Here is a 10,747-nt window from a genome sequence, read left to right as displayed (position 1 = left end):
TTGCTCTCTTTGCAGGGCCTAGGCCAAAGCACTTCCTCCCCTGGGTTAAAGCGCCTCTCCCCGGCTCTCTGGTCATCCCAAGCTTTCTTTCTGACCTTTTGAGCTTGCAGGGTCTCTGCTGCTAGCTCTAGGTTTCTCTTTAGGTCATTCCTTAAAGAGCCTATGTATGTCACAACGTCTTGTGGGTCATCCTGGGTGATCTGCTCCCAATTTTGTTTGATCAAATCAAGGGGCCCTTTCACCCTTCTCCCAAATAAAAGTTCAAATGGACTGAACCCGGTACTGGCTTGTGGCACTGATCGATAAGCAAACAAAAGGGATTGCAGCTTCTGGTCCCAATTGTTTGGATTCTCTGCCAAGTAAGCCCTAATCATGCGCATTAGAGTCCCATTGAACTTCTCAGTTAACCCATTACTTTCAGGATGATAAGCAGTGGTTTCTTTGTGCTTAATTCCACAGATTTGCCATAAGCGTTTCATGAGCTTTGATGTGAACGATGCGCCCAAATCTGTGATTATTTCTGAGGCAAATCCCATCCTGGACATATACCCCACCAAGGCATCTGCCACTGTGTTAGTTTCAATGTTAGTCAAGGGTATGGCTTCAGGGTACCTCGTGGCATGGTCCACAATGGTGAGAATGAACCTGTTCCCCCTCTTTGTGGCCTTGGGCAAAGGTCCCATAATATCCACCCCTATGCATTTGAACGGAGTGTCAATCACAGGCAATGGGCACAACTTTGCTTTGGTCCTGTCGCGGTTATTCCCCTGCCTTTGACACACATCACATTGTTTACAGAACTCCCTGATCTGCTTCCCTATGTCAGGCCAGTAGAAATTCTGTGTGATTCTCTGCTGTGTTTTGTTCACCCCTAAGTGTGCAGCAAACATGTTAGAGTGCCCCCTTTGTAAGATCATGGGGCAATACTTTTCAGGTACCACCAGCTGACTTCTGATCCCATCTCCCCCTTTTGAGATATTCCTCAGGGTCTCTCTATATAAAATCCCCTTTTTCTCCAGAAATCTCACTGGGGTTTCAGGTGTTAGCTGGGCGTCAGTCACCTGTTCAAAACACTTTTGGAGAGTGGCGTCTGCCTTTTGCTCTTGTCCAAATCTGCTGTCTGTGGTTAAGGTTTCCACCACAGCTTCTGAACTCCCCTCTGCTTCCGTCTCTGGCTCATCATTACCCCCCTGAACTGTCCCCGTGGTGGCTTGTGAACGTGTAATCACTAGCACCCGTTTCACATGTTCAGCCAGGTCATTTCCCACGAGCACGGCTGCTGGCAGAGTCGATGAAATCGCTAGCCGCCAAACTCCCCTCCAGCCTTGAAAGTTGACAGGTACCTCCGCGACTGGCAGTGAGATTATCTGCCCCTCAATCCCTGCTACCTTTATGCTCTCATTCGGGATTATATATTCCCTAGGAATAATATCTGGATGGCACAGGGTCACCTGAGAACAAGTGTCCCGCAGCCCCCGATACTGACGGTCAAGTATTCCTACGTCCACCCCTGCTGTCTCAAACAACTGGGAATCTGTCCTCACCAACAGGCAGCGCCTGATTTCTACAAGAGGACCATTTTCCTCAGCCTGATCAGCAGATGTAGCTGTTCCAGATTGAGTCGCCATGGCAACAGGCTCCCTCAGTGACAATGAGCCTTGCTCTTTCTGGACACAGAACACAGCTTTTGGCTTGGTTCCACTAGAATCCTGAGGCACAATTCCTTTTAGCTGCTTTAATTTCTCACACTCTGAGATTAGATGGCCTTTTCCCTGACAGAAATAACATTTTCTGGCGTATTTTGAGTCTTTCTCATCTTGTTTTGGTTTTCCCTCCAAAATCTGAGGTCTTGGTTTCATGTCTGAGGGCTTCCCTTCACCATGGGCCCCTCCCCCTTGCTGGCTTCTCCCTGGTCCCTGAGAGTACTTGCTGTAGGTTTCTTTGGGTTTACCTACAGATTTCCCCTCACCCAAGGGCTTTCTTATTTGCGAAATAAAATCTGCGACCTCGGCGGCTTCTACCACAGATTTTGGTTTCCTTTCCCTCACCTGGAATTTCAATTCCCCATGCAGGACTGAATAGAACTGTTCCAGCGCTATCAAATCTTTAAGCTGTTGAAAGGTCTCTGTCCCCTCCTGAGATAGCCATTTCTCAAGCAGCCTCACCAATTGAGCCCCCACTTGGGTAAAAGTCTGCTCTGGCTTTTTGGTGATTGACCTAAATCTTTGCCTCAGCTGTTCCGCATTTATCCCATGTCTTGCAAACACCAGTTTTTTAAACTCTGCAAAATCTTTCATCAGTTCCTCAGGCATCTCGGCATAGACCTCAGCCAGGCTACCACTGATTAAAGATCGCATGATGGTCATCTTCTCAGTTTCCCTCACTGAGAAGTCCACAAACGCTCTTTCCACTAGGGAAAAGAACACCTCAGGACAATCTCCCTTGTGGTACACAGGGAATTTCTTCAGGTCAGCCTTAGACAATTGGCCTCCCTCAGAATCCCTATTGTTATTATTGTTCTGGTTCATCAGTTCCAGTTTTCTTAATTCAAACGCCATCCTTTCTTTTTCCAGAGCAATTTTCTCTCTCTCCCTCTCCCTTTCAAACACCATTTTCTCTCTCTCCAATCTTTCCTCCATTTCCCTCACCCTCAGTTCATGCTGTTGGGCTAGGAGTAATTTTCTAAGTTCTGGGTTCTGCTCTCCTGTGCTGTCACCTTGCACTGAGCCAAATTCATCCTCAGAACCTTGGTCAACCTGGGGGTCTTTCACTTCACCCATTTCTGCCATTTGGCTTCGAGTCAAGGGCATAATCCCCCCTCAGAACAGGCTGCTTTAAAAAGTCAAGCCTCAAAATAAAACGACCACTTTTTTTTTCCTTTCGCCTCAGAACCAGCTTTCTATAGATTGCTGCTGTTCTTCAGCACTTAACTTGCAACAGTTGCGAGCCAGAGCCTACCCCCCTCTGCTGGGCCTCTCAGCAGGCAGGCTAGATCACTGTTACTACACAGTTTTGCCTCAGCTTTTTTCCCGCCAAAAACAGGCTGCCTTAGAGCACCCTAATCTAGTCTCCCCAGTTGGCACGTTCTTCCACTAGCGCACCTCCCCATGAGGTACACCTAGAAGATTACCTACGCGCCTCAGATTGTCCCTGACTAGACCCCCCTTGCTCTGGGCACACCTGCCAAGGCTTTGCTGGACCGCTGGACAACTGGACCAGTCGTATCCCACACGCTGGACACCAATCAATGTGACAAACCCAGACCTACTGGGATCTGCCACACGTTAACTAAGCTGCCACCAACCATTCCCTATAAGAAGTCACACAGACCAGGGATGGATTTTTAAACAATAAAAGAACAAGGTTTATTTAAAACAACACACAGGGAAAATAAAATGATCAGGTGAATAAGATAAAGTAACGTGGCTTATTCTCATTCATACATGCATACAGTTTGGTTCACACAGAACCCTTAACTTGAAGCACAGACCCTGAACCTATCAGTTCTGGCTAACCAACAGACACCTGAACCTATCAGGTTGGTACTCTGACACACAGTAGTACCCTGTCTGACACACAGACTCCCACACCAGCTTCTTCTTCCCAGCTGCTGCTTCTTCACATCCCAGCGTCTCCCTACTTCACCACACACGCATCACATATATATACAGTACAGCCCCTCCTCCTGATGTCCCGCCTTCCACTCCCCATAGGATGGAACTTTCCCTCCAAACCCATGACAGACAGGTAACATCAGTGCTGTATGTAACAGCAACAAGGCAAGGACTTGAAAGAAAAACCCCCATGAGTTGTTGGTCAACCTTCCCACAGGTGACAGTACTACAGGCTACTACCAGGAAAAACTCTCTGTGTATAATTTTTGTTGCAGGTAAGACTGCACAGGATATGTCCATTAGCAGAAATGGCAATAATCCTCAATAGATTCTTCCCCTAGTTCTAGGTTGCTGCATTAAATGATTGGTTATGTTTTATGCAAACTCTGCAAGCATTTCTCTGAATTTTTCCTCTGCCTGTTTCCATGATCAACTTGTTCAGAAGAAGTCCAAATAAATTAGTGGAGCTAAGGCTTGCAGTGCTGAAGCCCTAGAGGAGCAGCATCAGTGACCTCATTCATCCTCCCTCAATCTCCCTTTGTCCCCTCTGAGCTTAGTTGCATTTTTCACAGGAGCTGGCAGATAAATGGATTTTCCCAAGGGGAATATATTGTTGCAAGCTGGCCCTCTTGTCACCCAAAGTATTTGAGGGTAGTTTAGTCTTGAGCAGGCAATTATGAGCCACTAACTTCACAAAAGCCCTACTTCTGATGATGTTGATGGTTTACTATAGAACAATCTGGCTGGCTGCATTTTTGGACTCAGTGTATGGTAGGGCGGCTGGCTGCATTTTGCATTCTCAATAAGGACTGCTGACTGATGGTGGAGAACCCCTGGACTGTAGAATCGATCAATGTGCAGCTTGTTAAGGATGAGGGTGCGGAGGAGACACACTGCTCTTTAGTCCACTACTGCTCCTGACCGCTGATGACCAAGAAAGCCCCCTGGGAACCCAGGCCTCACCCCAGCCCAGAGGAGGCACTGGCAGAGGAAACCCAAAGAAATGTCTTGGGCAGAGCAACTGATGGCAGGAAGTACTCATCAGTATGAGATTCTGTAACTGGCCAGCACTACAAATCCTCCTTAAAGCATTCACTGAGCTCAGTATGGAATACTATACCCCAGTCACAGACTCTGGTCTGTATCAGCCTAGTGAAAACTTGGGATCAGGTTCAGACTGGACTTAGCAAAGGGCTAGTGAAGCTAACTCAGCCCCCCTGCAGACAATTGGGATAGGGTACACTTGGAGCCTGATCAGTATTTGTTCCCTGTTCCCACAGCCTAATAAAGACGAGTTCTGGTAATGATGTGGGTCTTGACTTTATGGAACCTATGGTCAAGGAGGCCCTCCCACCACTTCTACCCAGGGCAGGGAGTGGCTATAATCACAGACTGAGATTTTTATTTCAAATGTTGATCTTTCATGATAACCTTAGATTTACAGCATCAAATTATAGCCACAGATTGGTTGGCACCTCACCAGAATCAAATCTCTTGGAGAGATGAACAACATCTCAAGAATATTTCTTATTAAGAGCAGTCTTTAGTTACTTCTTTAAAACCATCATCTAATGATCAAATGTTCAGTGAGAAAAAAAGAGAAATGCTAAATCTTCTAAACAGTAGACAACTAGTTTAGCATACAGAAAAGGATACAGTAATCTATCAAAAAGGTAAGAGAGTGAGAGAGTGTGCTAAGAGAGAGAGAAAAAACTAAGCATACCATATTTTTCTATGTGTAAGACCACCAACACCCCGCTTTTCTAAAACAAAATTAAGAAATCTAAGCAGAGCTTAGCAAGTGTAGGGGGAAAGCAGCGATCAAAGCTCTTTGATCCCTTCCCCCTCCTTACTTCCGTGTATAAGACAACCCTAAATTTTTAATCCAAAGATTTTAGACAAAAGTATTGTCTTATACATGTAAAATATGGAATATCTATGAACTTCTCCTTGCATCATTTTTACTGAACTGATTTCCATACATTGTACACCAGTCAAGACTTGCTGTATTTATGGGGTGAATTTCTTACAGCAACAGATTCCTGCAGTGAAAAATTAAGCATATTTAAACACTTAATAACTGGAAACATACTGATGGTAATATTTTTGGAGGGCCATTTTGAGAAGGAACTGAAGAGTGAATGAGTCCATAATATTGTTCTATTGTGTTTCCATTGATTTCCCATTTTAAGGGTCGCCAGGATTTGGAGAAAACACAACACCGTAATTCTGTTACAAATCTAGCCACTTCCAGCGCCCTTGCAGTCTCCCGGTTTTTCTACAATACTGGCAACCAACTCATCCCTGCAGCCATAAAGGTCTTTAACGCTAAAGTTCAGGCCCAAATTTTATATGGTTGCCCTATATGGATTAGCTCATTCGACTATTCTATTGAGTGTATCCAGTCAAAATTTCTTCGCAAAATATTAGGGCTGCCTAATTGCATCCCATACGCTGCTCTTTGCCTGGAAACCGGTCAGACTTCAATCGAATCTAGAGCCTGGTTGATTACCTTCAAATACTGGCTGAGACTTCATAACGATCCTGATCCAAATAGTCTCATTTTTCAATTACTTCAAGATTTGTCCCCCTCCAACTGGCTTGCCATCATCGAGAAAAAAATTAGTGCTTTGGGTCTATGCTTGGCCTCCTTTTATATGCTGTCTGCCTCTGAAACGTTTCAAATAATTAAATGAAGAGTCCTGGATATTGAGCAACAAAATCTTTATAATGCGGCTAACAAGACTTGTTCACCAGCGAAATTGTCTCTCCCTTGCAAATTTGGACATATAGCTTCATATCTCTCTGCACTAAGTAACCCCCAGCACCGGAGGGCGTTCTCATTGGCCCGGTTTAATGTGATGCCATCTGCAGTCCTGACTGGCAGATTTTTAAGGACCCCCCACGCAGATAGGCTTTGTTCATGCAAACAAAATTGTATCGATTCAATTTCCCATATCCTACTAGGGTGTCCCAAGTATACTGCCCCTCGTATCCAACTTTTAGAACCAATTTTAAAAAACAAATCAGGCCTCTCCGAAGCTGATAAAGTTTATTTTATGTTGAGTGACTCTCTACAGGATGTATCGGCGAGCGTAGCATCCTTTCTACACTATGTTACAATCCTGTGCAACAAAGACCAGCAAACTGCACTCCTTTTTTAATTTTCCTTTTATACGTTGTCTTGTCTATGCCAATAAAGGTCTGATTGATTGATTGATTGATTGAGTCCATAATAATGACTTAGGCAGCATAATTTTAAAAAATCAGGTTTGTTTTACAGTTGGTGAAGCTGTATTGATTTTCAGAGAGGTAGATAACGTGCGTTAATCCATGGCTCTAAAAACAACAGTCAGACTTGTACTTTAAGGCTAAAACTTTTGTTGTGGCACAAGGTTTTTGGACCGCAGTCCACTTCATTAGAGACATGAAATGTTGCCCTGAGTTACAGGTGCACTGACCATGGTGATTACATTAATGGTGATCATTCAGCGAAATAGTTGCTTGTGATAAGGCAAACACCTCTGCATTGTTGAACTGGTTAAAGCAGGTCCAGTACTCATCAGGTAGAAGAAGTTACACAAAATGCAGAGACAAGGACCAGACTTTATGATAATTGCCAACTCTATCCCCATTACTATTGTGACAACACTATTATAGAACTGAATAATGTCGAACACAGCAACAGAGGTTAATTTACTTACTCATTTTGCAGGATGCCATCATGTTTAACATTTTGTGTATGAGGAACAAGTTATTGCCTTTCTACAAAATATTTTAATTGGACCCAAAAAAGATAGTAGAAATGATAATATCCAATAATCTGTGAGAGTCACTGAATACTCAGTAAGTACCTTAAAAATTGTAATCCCTGAACATTATTTCTGGCCTATGTATTATTGTCTGTTAGTGTCCTGACAGGGTGTTTTCCATGTACAGTGTGTGTTTTTCCTCTTTACACACTTTCTCTGCAACTCTCACCCTATATCTTCCTTTCTTCATGTCTCATAAGCTACAATGGGATGGCACTTCCAGGGAACCAACATCTTGCATATTTTGAACTACAGGCGATTAATTTGCACTTTGAAACCCATCACAGCAGCATTTCCAGCTCATAAAAACTGGGTCTAAAATCTATCTTTTTTATTTGCCCATTTCAAGCGGCAAACTCCAAATTAAATTCATGAAATTTTATTTGAAATTCTAAGAGAACAACACATGAAGAATGCAGGAAGGGTTCCTCAAATTGTTTCCTTCAGTTTTTCTTACAAAAAAATACTGTGGCTCTGAAATAGGGGACAAAATTGAGGAATCTGAGGGCATAACACAGGACAAAGCTTGGTGAGACCTCGTAGCTGGTAATCCTCATATGGGTTATGCTAATGCCAACTATAAAAGGGAAGAAAGAGGAAAGAAAGAAAGCTCAGCCATGTTTTGTGTTGAGTCAGCTTTCTTGTAAATCTCATTGGAAGGAACTGACCTTATTTCTTTATAATCATAGTTACAATGAGGCTGTTATGGTCTCAGACATTAGAGCCATAATGTTTCTATTTGATTGTTTCATGGCCTACTTTTAATGAGGGGAAAAATGAGCACTTGGAAGTCAGAACTTTCTGAAAATGGAAGTCCACAGTTCAAAGCCCCTGGGGTTGCTTTTCTTCTCCTTTTGAAGATCTCCAAAAAGAGCATGAATTGCTGAATATGTTTTGAATCTTTATTCTCTTTCATGCAAAGCCATTTTTCATGGTGAAATCTCCAGTACGACAATAAATAAAAGGCTATTGATCACATCTAGCTAATTACAAGAAAACAACCTGATTAAATTCAGGGCAGGAATGAAAGATTAGCCTTGCTTATTACATTGGACATTCCTCAGGTCTTCCTTGTCTCCATGCATTACTTCTTTCATTTCTATACTTTGAAGGGTGTCATTATGTGCAGATGCCATATGCAGGCTGAAGTGGAAAACAGCTCCTCCAAAAGGACAATTTTCAAAACAACACTATACTTCCAAGAAAGTGAATAGATGTGACACATCTCAAAGAATGAGGGTGCAATCACAAAGGCATTTGTTGTGTGGTTTGATCTGGGTTGGGAATGGGCTTGCCTGCTCCTTTCCCCAGCAACCACCTGCCATGGGGCCATTGCAAACCAGCCCATCTCGGATCCATGCCTTACCCACAGGCATAGGGTTCCTGTCAGGGGCTATATGGGTAGGATCGCTATGTTTTGGTTTGGTTGCAGCATGTGTGATCGCTGGGATTGAACCAAAGCAGCTGGCTGGCAAGGTGAAGCTACTTAACAATCTTGAGAAATGAAAAGCTTCCTTTTGGTTCACCTGCAAGGGTAAGGGATAGGTTTTGCATTGCTTTTTTATTGTTGCTAATAGAGATGGGGTGAATAAAAAAATGGCAATTCGTTGTGATTCATGATTCATCAAGGTTAACGAATCAATGAATATGAATTTATGAATATTCATTGCTGAATTGATGAATCAATTCATTTTCACTTTAAAATGCTATAAAACTGGCCCCCAAGCACCTAAAGACACCATATTTGCAGGGAAGCTTCCTAAGATGGTTTTCTACAAGTCCAGCATGGTTGGTGAACATTGGGTAACAAACCCCTGAGTTATATAGTCACACGGAGGATACCCCCAGGAAAGTTCCGCCCAGGTACTTAGAGAATCCTAAATCACACTAAAGCTTCCTATGTCTTTCCACAATATGCCTGCCAAGTTTGGTGAAGATTGCATATCAGACATCTGAGTTATTTGCCCACAAATTGGCTCACCACAGGATAGTTTACTACACAGAACAGAAGCAGATGGCACTGAGGGAGTTTGGTTTGTCTCTAGCAGGCACACAAAGCCATGAGGCATTGAGGTAGGCATTTGTCTTCAGCAACATCATATTTGGCAGTGACTTAGAGTTTGCCTCCAGGAGGCAATGAGGTATTTGTCAAAGTAGACTGTGGCCCCATCAGGCACTGAGGCACAGACATGGCAGCAAAGTAGACTGTGACCCGATCAGGCACTGAGGCACATGACAGCAAAGTAGACTGTGTGGCCCCATCCGGCACTGAGGCACATGACAGCAAAATAGACTGTGGCCGTATTGGGCACTGAGGTACAGACATGGTAGCAAAGTAGACTATGGCCTCATCAGGCACTGAAGTAGTTGGCAGCAAAGTAGACTGTGTGCCCCCATCTGGCACTGAGGCACAAGGTGGCAAAGTAGACTGTGGACCCATTGGACACTGAGGCACAAGGCAGCAATGTAGAATTTCTGGCCCCATCAGGCACTGAGGCACAAGGCAGCAATCTATTCCTAGGCAGGATCACAGCTGTGGGATTTGGATATTCCAGGTACCAACATAATTCTTAGTGGATAGGGTGGGGAGAGACATTGGGGGAGGCGTTGGTGGTGTATTGGCAGAAATCTGCCACATGGATGAGCAAGAGGGAGGCATTTGCCATCAAGGTGGGATTAAAACAAGCCTCCAAAAATAAAAGTGTGCTCGTTTTGGCTGCCAGGGAGGGAAGGGTTGCCCCTGCCACATTGGCATAGGTCACCCCTGCCACGTTGTCATTGGGGCACGCAGGGAGGGAAGGGTGCCCCTGCCATATTGGCATCAGGGTGCCCGAGGAGGGTAGGACGCTGGATTCAGCAAGCAGCATTTGAGTATGAAGCCCAAGGAAGCTGGAATCAGCAGGCAGGCCTTTGGAATGTAACCTGAGGAAGCTGGAAGGGGCTGCAGGATTTAAGAACACAGCCCAAAGAGGGTTGATCACAGACCACCTCCCTCACAGAGTCATAGAGCGAGGGCAGCACTCTAGAACTGAGGGTTCTCCATGAGGGGAGGTCATACCAGGGGGCAAAAAACTGCAGCAACTGGCAGAAGGCTGGTGTTTCCACAGTGGACAGTGGAAGTTCGAGCAGGGCAATCGTCTTGGTGACAAGATGAGTGGCTGCCTCCTGGACCTTGCCATTCGACCACAGGCTAAGAGGCATTGTAGACCCAACAGGTGCCACTTTGTGGAGCGTGGCCTGACTCATGCTCCCAGCCCCAGAAACCCCCGTGGCTGCCCTTTTGGAAGGAGGCGCCCCCTTCTGCCTCTCCACATCTCCTCC

This window comes from Pogona vitticeps, chromosome 4, assembly GCF_051106095.1.
Source record: "Pogona vitticeps strain Pit_001003342236 chromosome 4, PviZW2.1, whole genome shotgun sequence".
In the NCBI taxonomy this organism is placed as follows: domain Eukaryota; kingdom Metazoa; phylum Chordata; class Lepidosauria; order Squamata; family Agamidae; genus Pogona; species Pogona vitticeps.
The sequence above is the reverse complement of the archived record's forward strand: the minus strand, read 5'-3'. Positions refer to the sequence as shown.